Source organism: Scyliorhinus torazame, chromosome 3 (assembly GCF_047496885.1).
Source record: "Scyliorhinus torazame isolate Kashiwa2021f chromosome 3, sScyTor2.1, whole genome shotgun sequence".
NCBI lineage: Eukaryota > Metazoa > Chordata > Chondrichthyes > Carcharhiniformes > Scyliorhinidae > Scyliorhinus > Scyliorhinus torazame.
Genome location: NC_092709.1, coordinates 199,346,487 through 199,361,028, shown reverse-complemented (window position 1 = coordinate 199,361,028; position 14,542 = coordinate 199,346,487). Strand labels below are relative to the sequence as shown.

Sequence of the window (14,542 nt, the reverse complement as noted above, 5' to 3'; positions counted from 1 at the left end):
CTTGCATATTATTTTATTATACACAGCCGTTTGATTTTAGTTTACCCATCAATGTTTTAGCTGCTGCCTGGGACCGATATCATCTATTTGATATTTGTATTTTCTCCCATACACTGGGAAATTAAAATCAAACTCTGAGTTGGGATTGGTGATGCTAATATAAGTAGAGATTAAGTCATAATATTCAGCATTAGTTAGTGGGCTGGCTCTGGTAATCACCTGAGGTGGTTCGAACTGGTTCAAGGTGGACAGCAAAGACAATGTTGCTGAAGTTACAGCTCTGCAGATTTACTGACCTTTTGCTGTAACTGTAAATATTTGCTTCATTTTTGTGTTATTTTTCACAATGTGTGAATTTTCAATTTTGACTTGGCTGAGGTTCGCTGCTGCAGTTGAATGAAGGCAGTGTTTTGCATAAACTGTTGACAGCCTGGTCTCTTTACGTGGATCCAACATAAATGTAGACAATTTGTGGGTGTTCAGGACTTGTGTCAAGAGCTCCATTCCTGTGTGGTAAGTTCTATTTAGTTCTGTGCCATAAGGAGGTGTGTTGGGATACTGGTTGCTTTGGTATTTTCTTTTTACATTTGTTTACCTGGTTTGTTGAATATGATTGGGTTGGATATATTCAGTGCACTGGTACCTACTCAGCATTGCAAAGCTTAACTGATTAACTTGTAAGTGATTTTCTGTTTTATTTTGTGGAGACATGATGAACCCTTAAAATTATTTCCCTCAGTCATTGATTTCCAAGGTGAAACACTGTTTGGTTGTTCCACGTAGTCTTCTAGATTCTCTCAAGGCAAGATATTGGTTTCTCCAAACATATGCCACTGAGAGAACGACAGTACATTTTTGTTCCCGCACTTATTGCTGTATGTACATAATTCAATTCTGCCGTTCCATTGGCATTCAGTTGGCGGCAGTGTTGTGTCATGTTTACTTTTTATATTAGTATGGAAACTGAACAAAAAGCAAAAGGGAGAAGTACATTATTGCAATAAATTTTGCAAAGATTATTTTACTGTTGTTATAATTACTTGTTAAGCATTTCATTACTTCACTTATTACAGGATATATCTGGATTATTTTAATGGGAGGGGACAAGAAAACCAAAGTTGCTTCACAGAGGATAGTAAATCAAATTAAGATATGCAAAAGGTTAGACAGTGGGTAAAGATAGAGCATAATCCTTTCCAGAGATTATGTCTGGTTCAGTTCATTTGATAACTTTAGTGCCATTGTTTTATAAGCAGCCTGTTGTTTTGTACTCCAACATTAATTAGTTGGCAAGAAAGATTTTGAAAAGAAATTCTGTAATTCATTCTAAAATTAGGACAATTATGTTTATGTTGTTACGCATGCAGTATGCTTTGGAAATTACCCAGATTTCTGCAGATAAAAATAAGGAACATAACTTTGTTGATGAGGAGGAAAGGAGTTAAGAGAAGTGGATTAAAACAGTCTTTTCAGTTGTATTATTTGGGTCGAAATACAGTTCAAAATGATTATTTGAAAGCATGTCCTTTTGTGCCCTTTATTTTGTGTTCCTGGTGGATGTAAAATACTCTGAACAAAACTACTTACAATTTGGAATACAACATTAAATTAGCAATTTCATTTGCAAATGCAATGATATTGGCTGGTATGGGAAATGTTAAGTTGTGCAGCATGGGACATGCTGTACAGGCTAGAACAAAGATGCGTTTTGGAGCATAACTGAGACGTTTACTCTGGACCTAATCCTGACTATAGCTGTCTGGAATAGTTGATGCCGATGGTGAATGCTAAATATGGAAAACAATCCCATTTCCTAAAACCCACATTTCTCACTTTGAAGATCATGAAATACCACAAAAATAAACAATTAAAATATATAAGTAAAAATACTTGATAGGAAACATGACCCATGCCTATTACACTGCCGATGTTGGCCACTTTGAGTAAAAGAATGAACATGTTATTGTGTTCATATGTGTTCTTTTAGGTTTGCATGTTTCTGAGAACCTGGCCATACGCAGCATTCAAGAGTATAGTATGAATGCAATTCAAGGTCAGAGAATTTGCTTTAGCTGGGTTAACTTCATGATTATGTCACTAAAAGTCCGCATAAGTTTACATAAGAGAGTGCTCAGACTGACGCTGGGAACCTGTGGCCGGGGTTTCATTGTTTCATTACTCTTGTCTCTGTTTGATGCCTTTGTGCTATCAATGGAATTTAGTTATTAATCTGTTTTCCTATCTATCTGGACACAGCCGATTATGTGAAATGCCAGAGGTTTAATAGGATTAATGAATTCTTATATCTTTGTGGAGTTCATGAATGTTCAACAATGTTTTAGGATAATATTGATAGTTAATTAATTCCCACTACCCCTGGGCATATATTTAGGCTAGATAAGGGCTGATGTGACTGCCAAAATAATCATCACATTGTGCAACCTGTGATTTTAACAGCTAAAACAGAACAAGTCCAAGTTCTTGTTGTCACATTGCATTAGTTGTTATGGATGGTAATGAGAGTCAGTTATGAAAGTAGATCATCATTGGAGTGACCTGCCTCTCAGTGTGAAGATTAGACGGATCATACCAAGTGTTAAATGTATCTGTGCTGTTGCTCGGACATGTAATTATCACCTGTTTGAAAGAATCACACTATTCTAAACTAGGTGCTGTATAGACCTGAATAGTTAAAAGCAGGAGGCCAGAAAGCTCTTTGGCGTTGTTGCACTGCCTGGTTTGTGGGACTGGGAGGAGGACTCACAGATAATGATGGCCTTTTAAACTGAGACAAGCTGACCTCTTTCTACTGATGTGAACAGGGAGATAATGATGGATTTGCACAGAACGCCTTTCATCCAGATTGAGTCTTTGTGGAGAAAGTACATTAACAGTGCTGTTAGGAAGGGAGCTTCAGGATATTGACCCAGTGACAGTGAAGGGACAGTGTTATAGTTCCAAGTCAGGATGGTGTGTGGCTTGAAGGGGAGCTTGCAGACAAGTAGTGTTCCCATGTGTCTGCTGCCCTTGCCCTTCTAGGTCATAGAGGTTGCAGGTTTGGAAGGTGCTTTTGAAAGAGCCTTGGTGAGTTCCTGCAGTGCATCCTGATGCACACTATGTGATGGTGGTGGACGGGTGAATATATAAGGTGGCGGATGGGGTGTCAATCAAGCAGCTGCTTTGTCCTGGATGGTGTCGAGCTTCTTGAGAGTTGTTTGATAAAGTTTTCCATGGCAGGTTGATGGAAAAAGTGAAGTCGTATGGGGTTCAGGGTGTACTAGCTAGATGGATAAAGAACTGGCTGGGCAACAGGAGACAGAGAGTAGTGGTGGAAGGGACTGTCTCAAAATGGAGAAAGGTGACTAGTGGTGTTCCACAGGGATCCGTGTTCGGATGTTTGTGATATAGATAAATGATCTGGACGAAGGTATAGGTGATCTGATTAGCAAGTTTGCAGATGATACTAAGATTGGTGGAGTTGCAGATAGCGAGGAGGACTGTCAGAGAATACAGCAAAATATAGATAGATTGGAGAGTTGGGCAGAGAAATGGCAGATGGAGTTCAATCCAGGCAAATGCGAGGTGATGCATTTTGGAAGATTTAATTCAAGAGCGGACTATACAGTCAATGGAAGAATCCTGGGGAAAATTGATGTACAGAGAGATCTAGGAGTTCAGGTCCATTGTACCCTGAAGGTGGCAATGCAGGTCGATAGAGTGGTCAAGAAAGCATACAGCATGCTTGCCTTCATCGGACTAGGTATTGAGTACAAGAGTCGGCAGGTCATGTTACAGTTGTATAGGACTTTGGTTAGGCCACATTTGGAATACTGCGTGCAGTTCTGGTCGCCACATTACCAGAAGGATGTGGATGCTTTGGAGAGGGTGCAGAGGAGGTTCACCAGGATGTTGCCTGGTATGGAGGGTGCTAGCTATGAAGAAAGGTTTAGATTAGGATTGTTTTCGTTGGAAAGACTGAGGTTGAGGGGGGACCTGATTGAGGTCTACAAAATTGAGAGGTATGGACAGGGTGGATAGCAACAAGCTTTTTCCAAGAGTGGGGGTGTCAATTACAAGGGGTCACGATTTCAAGGTGAGAGGGGGAAAGTTTAAGGGAGATGGGCGTGGAAATTGTTTTACGCAGAGGGTGGTGGGTGCCGGGAACGCTTTGCCAGCAGAAGTGGTAGAGGAGGGCACGATAGCATCATTTAAGATACATCTAGACAGATATATGAACGGGCGGGGAACAGACGGAAGTAGATCCTTGGAAAATAGAAGACCGGTTTAGATAAAGGATCTGGATCGGCGCAGGCTGGGAGGGCCGAAGGGCCTGTTCCTGTGCTGTAATTTTCTTTGGTTTTTTTGTTTTTGTTGAGCTGCACTCATCTAGGCAAATGGAGAGTATTCCATCACACTCCTGACATGAGCCTTGTAGATGGTGGACAAGCTTTGGGAAGTCAGGAAGTGAGTTATTCACCACAAATTCCTGGTCTCTGACTTCTTGTAGTCACTGTATTTATATGGCTGGTTCAATTTAGTTTCTGGTCAATGGCAACCTCCAGGATGTTAATGGTCGGTGTTTGGCAATAGTAATGCCACTTAGTGCCAAGTAGAGAAGGTTAGGCTCTTTCTTGTTGGAAATGGTCATAGCCTGGCATGTGTGATGCAAATGTTACTTGCCGCTTATCACCCCAAGCCTGAATGTGGTCCAGGTCTTGCTGCATGCAGCTATGGACTGCTTTAGTAAATGAGGAGTCATGAATGGTGCTGAATATTGAGCAGTCACCAGCAAACATCCCTACTTCAAACCTTATGATGGAAAGAAAATGATCGATGAAGCAGCTGAAGACGGTTGGTCCTAGGGCACAATCCTGAAGATCTCCTGCAGTGATGTCCTGGGGCTAAGAAGATTGGCCTTCATCAGCCACAAACACCTTCCTTTGTGCTAGGTATGACCCCAGCCAGTGACTCCCCATGGTTCCCATTGGCTTCAATATTTCTAGGGTTCCTTGATGCCACGCTCTGTTGAATTAAGTCTTGTTGTCAAAGGCAGTCATTCTTACCTCTCATCTCCAGGGGAAAGCTATTGAGGCAAAACAGGTGCAGAAATTGGTGTGATGGCACATGATAGTTCACAAAATAGCTGAGGAAAAATGAAGTACAATTGAGGTACCGGTAATATTGTCATTGTCAAGTCTTTTAAATAGAAATCTATGTACTCCCTATTGCTTTGTAGCTCTGGATTCCCAGTTCGCATTAGCACAATTGTAAGGAAATATAATTTAGCAAAACTCCACCACAGGTGAATATTGAAACTAGGCGCAACTTTCGGTGGAGGCATCCTACATAAAATGAGGAGGCTGTGTGTAATACATCTCAATTTGCTTACAATACCAATCCAGGTGGGGCGGTAAGCTGTGAGGAGGATTCAATGAGGCAGCAAAGAACATAAGAACTAGGAGCAGGAGTAGGCCATCTGGCCCCTCGAGCCTGCTCTACCATTCAATGAGATCATGGCTGATCTTTTGTGGACTCAGCTCCACTTTCCGTCCCGAACACCATAACCCTTAATCCCTTTATTCTTCAAAAAACTATCTATCTTTATCTTAAAAACATTTAATGAAGGAGCCTCTACTGCTTCACTGGGCAAGGAATTCCATAGATTCACAACCCTTTGGGTGAAGAAGTTCCTCCTAAACTCAGCCCTAAATCTACTTCCCCTTATTTTGAGGCTATGCCCCCTAGTTCTGCTTTCACCCACCAATGGAAACAACCTGCCCGCGTCTATCCTATCTATTCCCTTCGTAATCTTGTATGTTTCTATAAGATCCCCCCCTCATCCTTCTAAATTCCAACGAGTACAATCCCAGTCTACTCAACCTCTCCTCGTAATCCAACCCCTTCAGCTCTGGGATTAACCTAGTGAATCTCCTCTGCACACCCTCCAGTGCCAGTACGTCCTTTCTCAAGTAAGGAGACCAAAACTGAACACCATCCTCCACGTGTGGCCTCACTAACATCTTATACAATTGCAGCATAACCTCCCTAGTCTTAAACTCCATCCCTCTAGCAATGAAGGACAAAATTCCATTTGCCTTCCTAATCGCCTGTAAACCAACTTTTTGCGACTCATGCACTAGCACATCCAGGTCTCTCTGCACAGCAGCATGTTTTAATATTTTATCATTTAAATAATAATCCCTTTTGCTGTTATACCTACCAAAATGGATCACCTCACATTTGTCAACATTGAATTCCATCTGCCAGACCCTAGCCCATTCACTTAGCCTATCCAAATCCCTCTGCAGACTTCCAGTATCCTCTGCACTTGTTGCTTTACCACTTATCTTAGTGTCATCTGCAAACTTGGACACATTGCCCTTGGTCCCCAACTCCAAATCATCTATGTAAATTGTGAACAGTTGTGGGCCCAACACTAACCCCTGGAGGACACCACTAGCTACTGGTTGCCAACCAGAGAAACACCCATTAATCCCCACTCTTCGCTTTCTATTAATTAACCAATCCTTTATCCATGCTACTACTTTCCCCTTAATGCCATGCATCTTTATCTTATGCAGCAACCTTTTGTGTGGCACCTTGTCAAAGGCTTTCTGGAAATCCAGATATACCACATCCATTGGCCCCCCGTTATCTATCGCACTGTTAATGTCCTCAAACAATTCCACTAAATTAGTTAGGCACGACCTGCCCTTTATGAACCCATGATGCATCTGCCCAATGGGCCAATTTCCATCCAGATGCCTCACTATTTCTTCCTTGATGATAGATTCCAGCATCTTCCCTACTAATGAAGTTAAGCTCACTGGCCTATAATTACCCGCTTTCTGCCTACCTCCTTTTTTAAACAGTGGTGTCACGTTTGCTAATTTCCAATCCGCCGGGACCACCCCAGAGTCTAGAGAATTTTGATAAATTATCACTAATGCATTTGCAATTTCCCTAGCCATCTCTTTTAGCACTCTGGGATGCATTCCATCAGGTCCAGGAGACTTGTCTACCTTTAGCCCCATTAGCTTGCCCATCACTACCTCCTTGGTGATAACAATCCTCTCAAGGTCCTCACCTTTCACAGCCTCATTTCCATCAGTCACTGGCATGTTATTTGTGTCTTCCACTGTGAAGACCAACCCAAAAAACCTGTTCAGTTCCTCAGCCATTTCCTCATCTCCCATTATTAAATCCCCCTTCTCATTCTCTAAAGGACCAATATTTACCTGAGCCACTCTTTTTTGTTTTATGTATTTGTAGAAACTTTTACTATCTGTTTTTATATTCTGAGCAAGCTTACTCTCATAATCTATTTTACTCTTCTTTATAGCTTTTTTAGTAGCTTTCTGTTGCCCCCCAAAGATTTCCCAGTCCTCTAGTCTCCCACTGATCTTTGCTACTTTTGTATGTTTTTTCCTTCAATTTGATACTCTCCCTTATTTCCTTAGATATCCACGGTCGATTTTCCCTCTTTTTACCGTCCTTCCTTCCTTGTTGGTATAAACCTTTGCTGAGCACTGTGAAAAATTACTTGGAAGGTTCTCCACTGTTCCTCAACTGTTTCACCATAAAGTCTTTGCTCACAGTCTACCTTAGCTAGTTCTTCTCTCATCCCATTGCAATCTCCTTTGTTTAAGCACAAAACACTAGTGCTTGATTTTACCTTCTCACCCTCCATCTGTATTTTAAATTCCACCATATTATGATCGCTCCTGCCGAGAGGATCCCTAACTATGAGATGCTGAATCAATCGTGTCTCATTCCACAGGACCAGATCTAGGACCGCTTGTTCCCTCGTAGGTTCCATTACATACTGTTCTAGGAAACTATCACGGATACATTCTATAAACTCCTCCTCAAGGCTGCCTTGACCGACCTGGTTAAACCAATCGACATGTAGATTAAAATCCCCCATGATAACTGCTGTACCATTTCTACATGCATCAGTTATTTCTTTGTTTATTGCCTGCCCCACCATAATGTTACTATTTGGTGGCCTATAGACTACTCCTATCAGTGACTTTTTCGCCTTACTATTCCTGATTTCCACACAAATGGATTCAACCTTATCCTTTATAGCACCGATGTCATCCCTTACTGTTGCCCGGATGTCATCCTGAAATAATAGAGCTACACCACCTCCCTTACCATCCACTCTGTCCTTCCAAAAAGTTTGATACCCTCAGATATTTAACTCCCAGTCGTGACCATCCTTTAACCATGTTTCAGTAATGGCCACTAAATCATAGTCATTCACGATGATTTGCACCATCAACTCATTTACCTTATTCCGAATACTATGAGCATTCAGGTAAAGTACTTATGTTGGCTTTTTTACCTCTGTTCTGGATCTTAACACCTCGATCAGTAACCAATCCTAAGTTTTATTTCCACTTAACCTTTCTCCTAATTTTCCTTGTCGTTGAACCCATATCTTCATGTAACAACCTGCCGCGTCGCTTACCATTCATGTTTTCACTTCCCGTTTTATTCCTTTTAGTATTCATGGTCCTATTCACTGAGCTCCTCTCAGTCACTGTAGCTTGTACTGTCGCCCGTTTTGATTTTTGACTATGGCTTCTCTGCCTTACACTTTCCCCCTTACTGCCTTTTGTTTTTGTCCCTGTTTTACTACCTTCCAACTTCCTGCATCGGTTCCCATCCCCCTGCCACATTAGTTTAAACTCTCCCCAACAGCTCTAGCAAACACACCCCCTAGGACATTGGTTCCAGTCCTGCCCAGGTGCAGACTGTCCGGTTTGTACTGGTCCCACCTCCCCCAGAACCGGTTCCAATGTCCCAGGAATTTGAATCCCTCCCTCTTGCACCATCTTGCGAGCCACGCATTCATCCTCTCTATCCTGACATTCCTACTCTGACTAGCTCGTGGCACTGGTAGCAATCCTGAGATTACTACCTTTGAGGTCCTACTTTTTAGTTTAACTCCTAACTCCCTAAATTCAGCTTGTAGGACCTCGTCCCATTTTGTACCTATATCGTTGCTGCCTATGTGCACCACGGCAGCTGGCTGTTCACCCTCCCGCCCCAGAATGTCCTGCAGTCACTCCGAGACATCCTTGACCGTGGCACCAGGGGGGGCAACATACCATCCTGGAGTCTCGATTGCGTCCGCAGAACGGCCTGTCTATTCCCCTTTCAATTGAGTCCCCTATCACTATTGCCCTGCTATTCTTCTTCCTGCCCAGCTGCGCAGCAGAGCCAGCCACGGTGCCATGAACCTGGCTGCTGCTGCCTTCCCCTGGTGAGCCATCTCCCTCAACAGTATCTGTTTTGCAGGGAGATGACCGCTGAGGACACCTGCACTGCCTTCCTACTCTTGGTCTGTCTTTTGGTCACCCATTTTCGATCTCCCTCAGTACCTTTCACCTGCGGTGTGACCAACACGCTAAACGTGCTATCCACGACATCCTCAGCATCGCGGATGCTCCAAAGTGAGTCCATCCGCAGCTCCAGAGCCGTCAAGCGGTCTAACAGGAGCTGCAACTGGACACAGTTCTAGCACGTGAAGGAGCCAGGGACAGTGGATGTGTCCCTGAGCTCACACATCGCACACGAGCAGCATGACACGGGTCTGAGATCTCCTGCCATGTCTTAAACCTTCGGTTAACTTCAACAATTACAATCCCCCCCCCCCCCCAAATTAAATAAATAAATAAACAGCGAAGAAAAAAATAAATAAATATACCAATGAAAAGAAACAGAAACACTACTTACCAGTCACTTACCAGGGATAAAAAGTACTTCCTCCCCACCCAGCTTCGAATTCCCACCTAGATTCAAATTCCCAAACTCACTCTTGGTTCTGGCTCACTGGGAGAACTCACTGGGAGTGAGTTTACAAGTTGCTCTTTTTAAACTGTCCTGAATTGACTCCCCTCCCCCACCTGCTTTTAGATCAAGGTAGATTTAAGTGACTGACACTTAACTGCCAACCAGTTATGTGAGTGGGTGGGGCAGCCCTTGTTAACCTACACTGCACAATTCTAGCTTAATTTAAATTAATTTAAACTCCTGAAATTTAAAGGGAGCTGCCTTACTGATTTGATTCAATTCCCACCTAGATTCAAATTCCCAAACTCACTCTTGGTTCTGTCTCACTCTGGGTGTGTCTTCTCTGGCTCACCGGGAGAACTCAAAGGAATGCAGACTGGTCATATTATTGTTGAGACTGCATCAGATGGATTATTATATGGGAAAGTGTGTACTTATCTACTTTGATAAGAAGAATGGAAAAACAGATTATGGAGATCACTCACTATCCTGAGAGTTGGCACATAACACGCTCCCACCAACTCTCAGACGGCCATTGCCATTTAACGCTCAATTGAGTGCTGGTTCGCAGTTGCAGGACTTCCATCTGGCCTTGGAAGGGAGTCCTGCCTTGGAGAGCTGTCGGTCAATCCGATTGGCTGACAGCTCTCCAGCCCCTCCAGGCACAGTGCTGCAGTAGCCGGAAGAGATAACGCAGCGATCTGCTTGGAACTAAGACCCAGGATCCCTGAAGGTACATGGAATCATAGAATCATAGAATTTACAGAGCAGAAGGAGGCCATTCGGCTCATCGAGTCTGCAAAGGCTCTTGGAAAGGCACCTTAATTAAGCCCACACCTCCACCCTATCCCCACAACCCAGTAACCCCACCTAACCATTTTTGGACACTAAGGGGCGATTTAGCATGGCCAATCCATGTAACCTGCACATCTTTGGACTGTGGGAGGAAACCGGAGCACCCGGAGGAAACCCACACAGACACGGGGAGAATGTGCAGACTCCGCACAGACAATGACCCAAGCCGGGAATTGAACCTGGGGCCCTGGAACTGTGCTACCCATCCCAGGGTTCCTGGGGGCGGTGTGGCTGGGGATGCCCTTATTAGTTGGGGGCGGTGGTACAACTGCGGCATCAGTGGGCAGGCCGGGGGGAGGGGGTTGGGCGTGCTGGAGCTCCCACGTCCCGGAAGGGAGGCCATTTGTAATCTGAAGAAGCCTTTGAAGGATTGCCCGTCTACCATGCAATGACCTAAACATTGTATGGGCAACATAATATTCCGGGAAATAGGGCAGATAATCCCTTCACATGGTTCCATAATTCTCAACAGGCGTGTTGCCGATGCACGCCTGCGTCTGCCAACCAAAATATGATGGGAGTGCGGGATGATATTGGGATGCACACCCAACATGATCATGCACTATTTCACGCTCTTCGAGGTCGGGCTCGTGCCCGCCCAAGAAATGTAAAATTCAGCCCTATGTTTCGGAAGGTGAGAAACTAGTAAATATTGATATTAAAAGGGAAATGGGATCTTTTTTCTATGAATTACAGTAAGTTTTTAAAAATAAATTTAAGTACCCAATTCTTTTTTTCCAATTAAGGGGCAATTTAATGTAGCCAATCCACCTACCCTGCGCATCTTTGGGTTGTGGGGTGAGACCCACGCAGACATGGGGAGAATGTGCAAACTCCACACAGACAGTGACCCGGGGCTGGTGCTCAGCGTCGTGAGGCAGCAGTGCTAACCACTGCACCACCATGCTGCCTTGCGTAAAGTTTTAAAAAAATGTTTATTCAAAGTTTTTCCAACAAAAAGTTTAAACCAATTAAACGCCACCCCCCCCCCCCCCCCCCACCCCGTAACAGGAAAGAGAAAGAGAAAAGAACAGAACAAAACATAAACATATCAATCAAACATACTACAGAACCTATACATTGGGTTTCTCCCGCACATAATAACCCTCCCATATGCTTGTTACAAGTACCCCTAGGGGAAAAAAACCTCCCCTGCCCGCCCAACTACCCCACCCCCCCCCTCGAAAGAGACCCCCTCTCCCCTTCCCCCTCCCTCCCTGGGTTGCTGCTGCTGCTGACCGACCTCATTCTAACGCTCCGCGAGATAGTCTAGGAACAGTTGCCACCGCCTGAAGTACCCCTGGGCAGACCCTCAAGGCAAACCTTATCCTCTCCAGCTTAATGAACCCTGCCATGTCATTTATCCAGGCTTCCACACTGGGGGGCTTCACTCCCTTCCACATGAGCAAGATCCTCCGCCGGGCTACCAGGGACGCAAAGGCCAGAATACCGGCCTCTTTCGCCTCCTGCACTCCGGGCTCGTCCTCCACCCCAAATAGTGCCAGCCCCCAACTTGGCTTGACCTGGACTTTCACCACCTTGGACATAGTCTTCGCGATACCCATCCAGTGCCGGGCACGACCAGAACATGTGGCCGTGATTCGCCGGGCTTCCCGAGCACCTCCCGCATCTGTCCTCCATCCCAAAGAACCTCCTCAGCCTCGCCCCTGTCATATGCGCTCTGTGAATAACCTTAAACTGTATCAGGCTGAGCCTGGCACATGAGGAAGAGGAATTAACCCTACTCAGGGCATCAGCCCACAGACCCTCTTCGATCACCTTCCCCAACTCCTCCTCCCACTTGCCCTTCAGCTCCTCTACCGAAGGCTCCTCCTCTTCCTTCATCTCCTGACATATCGCCGAAACCTTGCCCTCTCCGACCCATACACCCAAAATCACCCTGTCCTGAATCCCCTGTGCCGGGAGCAACGGGAATCCCCTCACAAACGCCTCACAAACGCCCTCACTTGCATATACCTCAACGCATTTCCCGGGGGTAACCCAAACTTCTCCTCCAGCGCCCCTAGGCTCGCAAACGTCCCATCTATAAACAGGTCCCCCATACTTCTGATCCCTGCCCGATGCCAGCTCTGAAAGCCCCCGTCCATCCGTCCTGGGACGAACCGATGGTTCTCATGGATCCACACCGAGGCTCCCATCTCACCCCTATGTCATCTGCACTGCCCCCAGATCTTTAGCGTTGCCGCCACCACCGGACTCGTGGTGTACCTTGTCGGCGAGAGCGGCAGCGGTGCCGTCACCAGCGCCCTCGGGCTCGTTCCTTTGCAGGACGCCATCTCCAGCCTCTTCCATGCCGCCCCCTCTCCCTCTATTACCCACTTACAGATCACCACCACGTTGGCTGCCCAATAATAGCCACCCAGATTTGGTAACGCCAGCCCTCCATGTCCCTACGACGCTCCAGAAACCCCCTCCTTACCCTCGGGGTCTTGTTTGCCCACACAAAACCCATGATGCTTCTACCTACCCGCTTAAAAAAGGCCTTGGTAATTATAATAGGAAGGCACTGGAACACAAAAAGAAACCTCGGGAGGACTATCATTTTAATCGACTGTACCCTGCCCGCTAGCGAGAGTGGCAGCACATACCACCTTTTAAAGTCCTCCTCCATCTGCTCCACCAGCCGCGTCAAATTAAGTTTGTGCAGGGCCCCCCAGCTCCTAGCTACCTGGATCCCCAAGTACCGAAAGCTCCTTTCTGCCCTCCTCAACGGTAGGTCGCCTATCCCTCTTCCCTGGTCCCCTGGATGCACCACAAAGAGCTCACTTTTCCCTACATTGAACTTAAAGCCCGAGAAGTCCCCAAACTCCCTTAGGATCTGCATGACCTCCACCATCCCCTCCACTGGATCTGCCACATACAGCAACAGGTCGTCGGCATACAGCGACACCCAATGCTCCTCTCCCCCTCGGACCACCCCCCCTCCATTTCCTGGACTCCCTTAATGCCATAGCCAAAGGCTCAATTGCTAATGCAAACAACAGGGGGGACAGCGGGCACCCCTGTCTCGTCCCTCGATACAGCTGAAAATACTCCGACCTCCGTCGATTCGTAGCCACACTCGCCACCGAGGCTCTATATAGGAGCTTAACCCACCTGATAAACCCCTCCCCAAACCCAAACCTCCGCAACACTTCCCAGAGATACTCCCACTCCACCCGGTCAAAGGCCTTCTCCACGTCCATAGCCGCCACTATCTCCGCCTCTCCCTCCACCGATGGCATCATTATCACGTTTAGGAGCCTCCGCACATTGGTGTTTAGCTGCCTGCCCTTTACAAATCCCGTCTGGTCCTCATGAATCACCCCCGGGACACAGTCCTCAATTCTCATAGCCAGCACTTTTGCCAGCAACTTAGCGTCAACATTGAGGAGCGAGATCGGTCTATACGACCCACATTGCAGTGGGTCCTTGTCTCGCTTCAGGATCAGAGAGATCAGCGCCCTGGACATTGTCGGTGGCAGGGTCCCCCCTCCCTCACCTCATTGAAAGTCCTCACTAGCAACGGGGCTAACCGGTCCGTATACTTCCTGTAAAACACAATCGGGAACCCATCTAGCCCCGGGGCCTTCCCCGCCTGCATGCTCCCCAGTCCTTTAACCAGCTCCTCCAACCCAATTGGCGCCCCCAAACCAGCCACCTCCTGCTCCTCCACCCTCGGGAACCTCAGTTGATCGAGAAATCGTCGCATCCTCTCTTCCCCCGCTGGGGGCTGAGATCTGTACAGCTCCTCCTAAAAGTCCTTAAATGCCTCATTTACTTTCACCGCACTCCGCACCGTAGTTCCCCTGCTATCCTTAACTCCACCTATCTCCCTCGCTGCCATCCTCTTTCGGAGCTGATGTGCCAGCATCCGGCTCGC

The 14,542-nt window shown here is 46.1% G+C and overlaps 1 protein-coding gene across 1 annotated transcript in view; it reads left to right on the top strand.

Moving 5' to 3' along the window:
• Nucleotides 1-302: 302 nt before the first annotated feature.
• Nucleotides 303-14,542, top strand: part of cnga1b (cyclic nucleotide gated channel subunit alpha 1b) — a 109,379-nt gene continuing 95,139 nt past the window's right edge. Inside the window, exon 1 of the mRNA XM_072497935.1 lies at nt 303-513. The gene's annotated coding sequence lies outside the window, so the exon portion shown is untranslated. The remainder of the gene's footprint in view (nt 514-14,542) is intronic.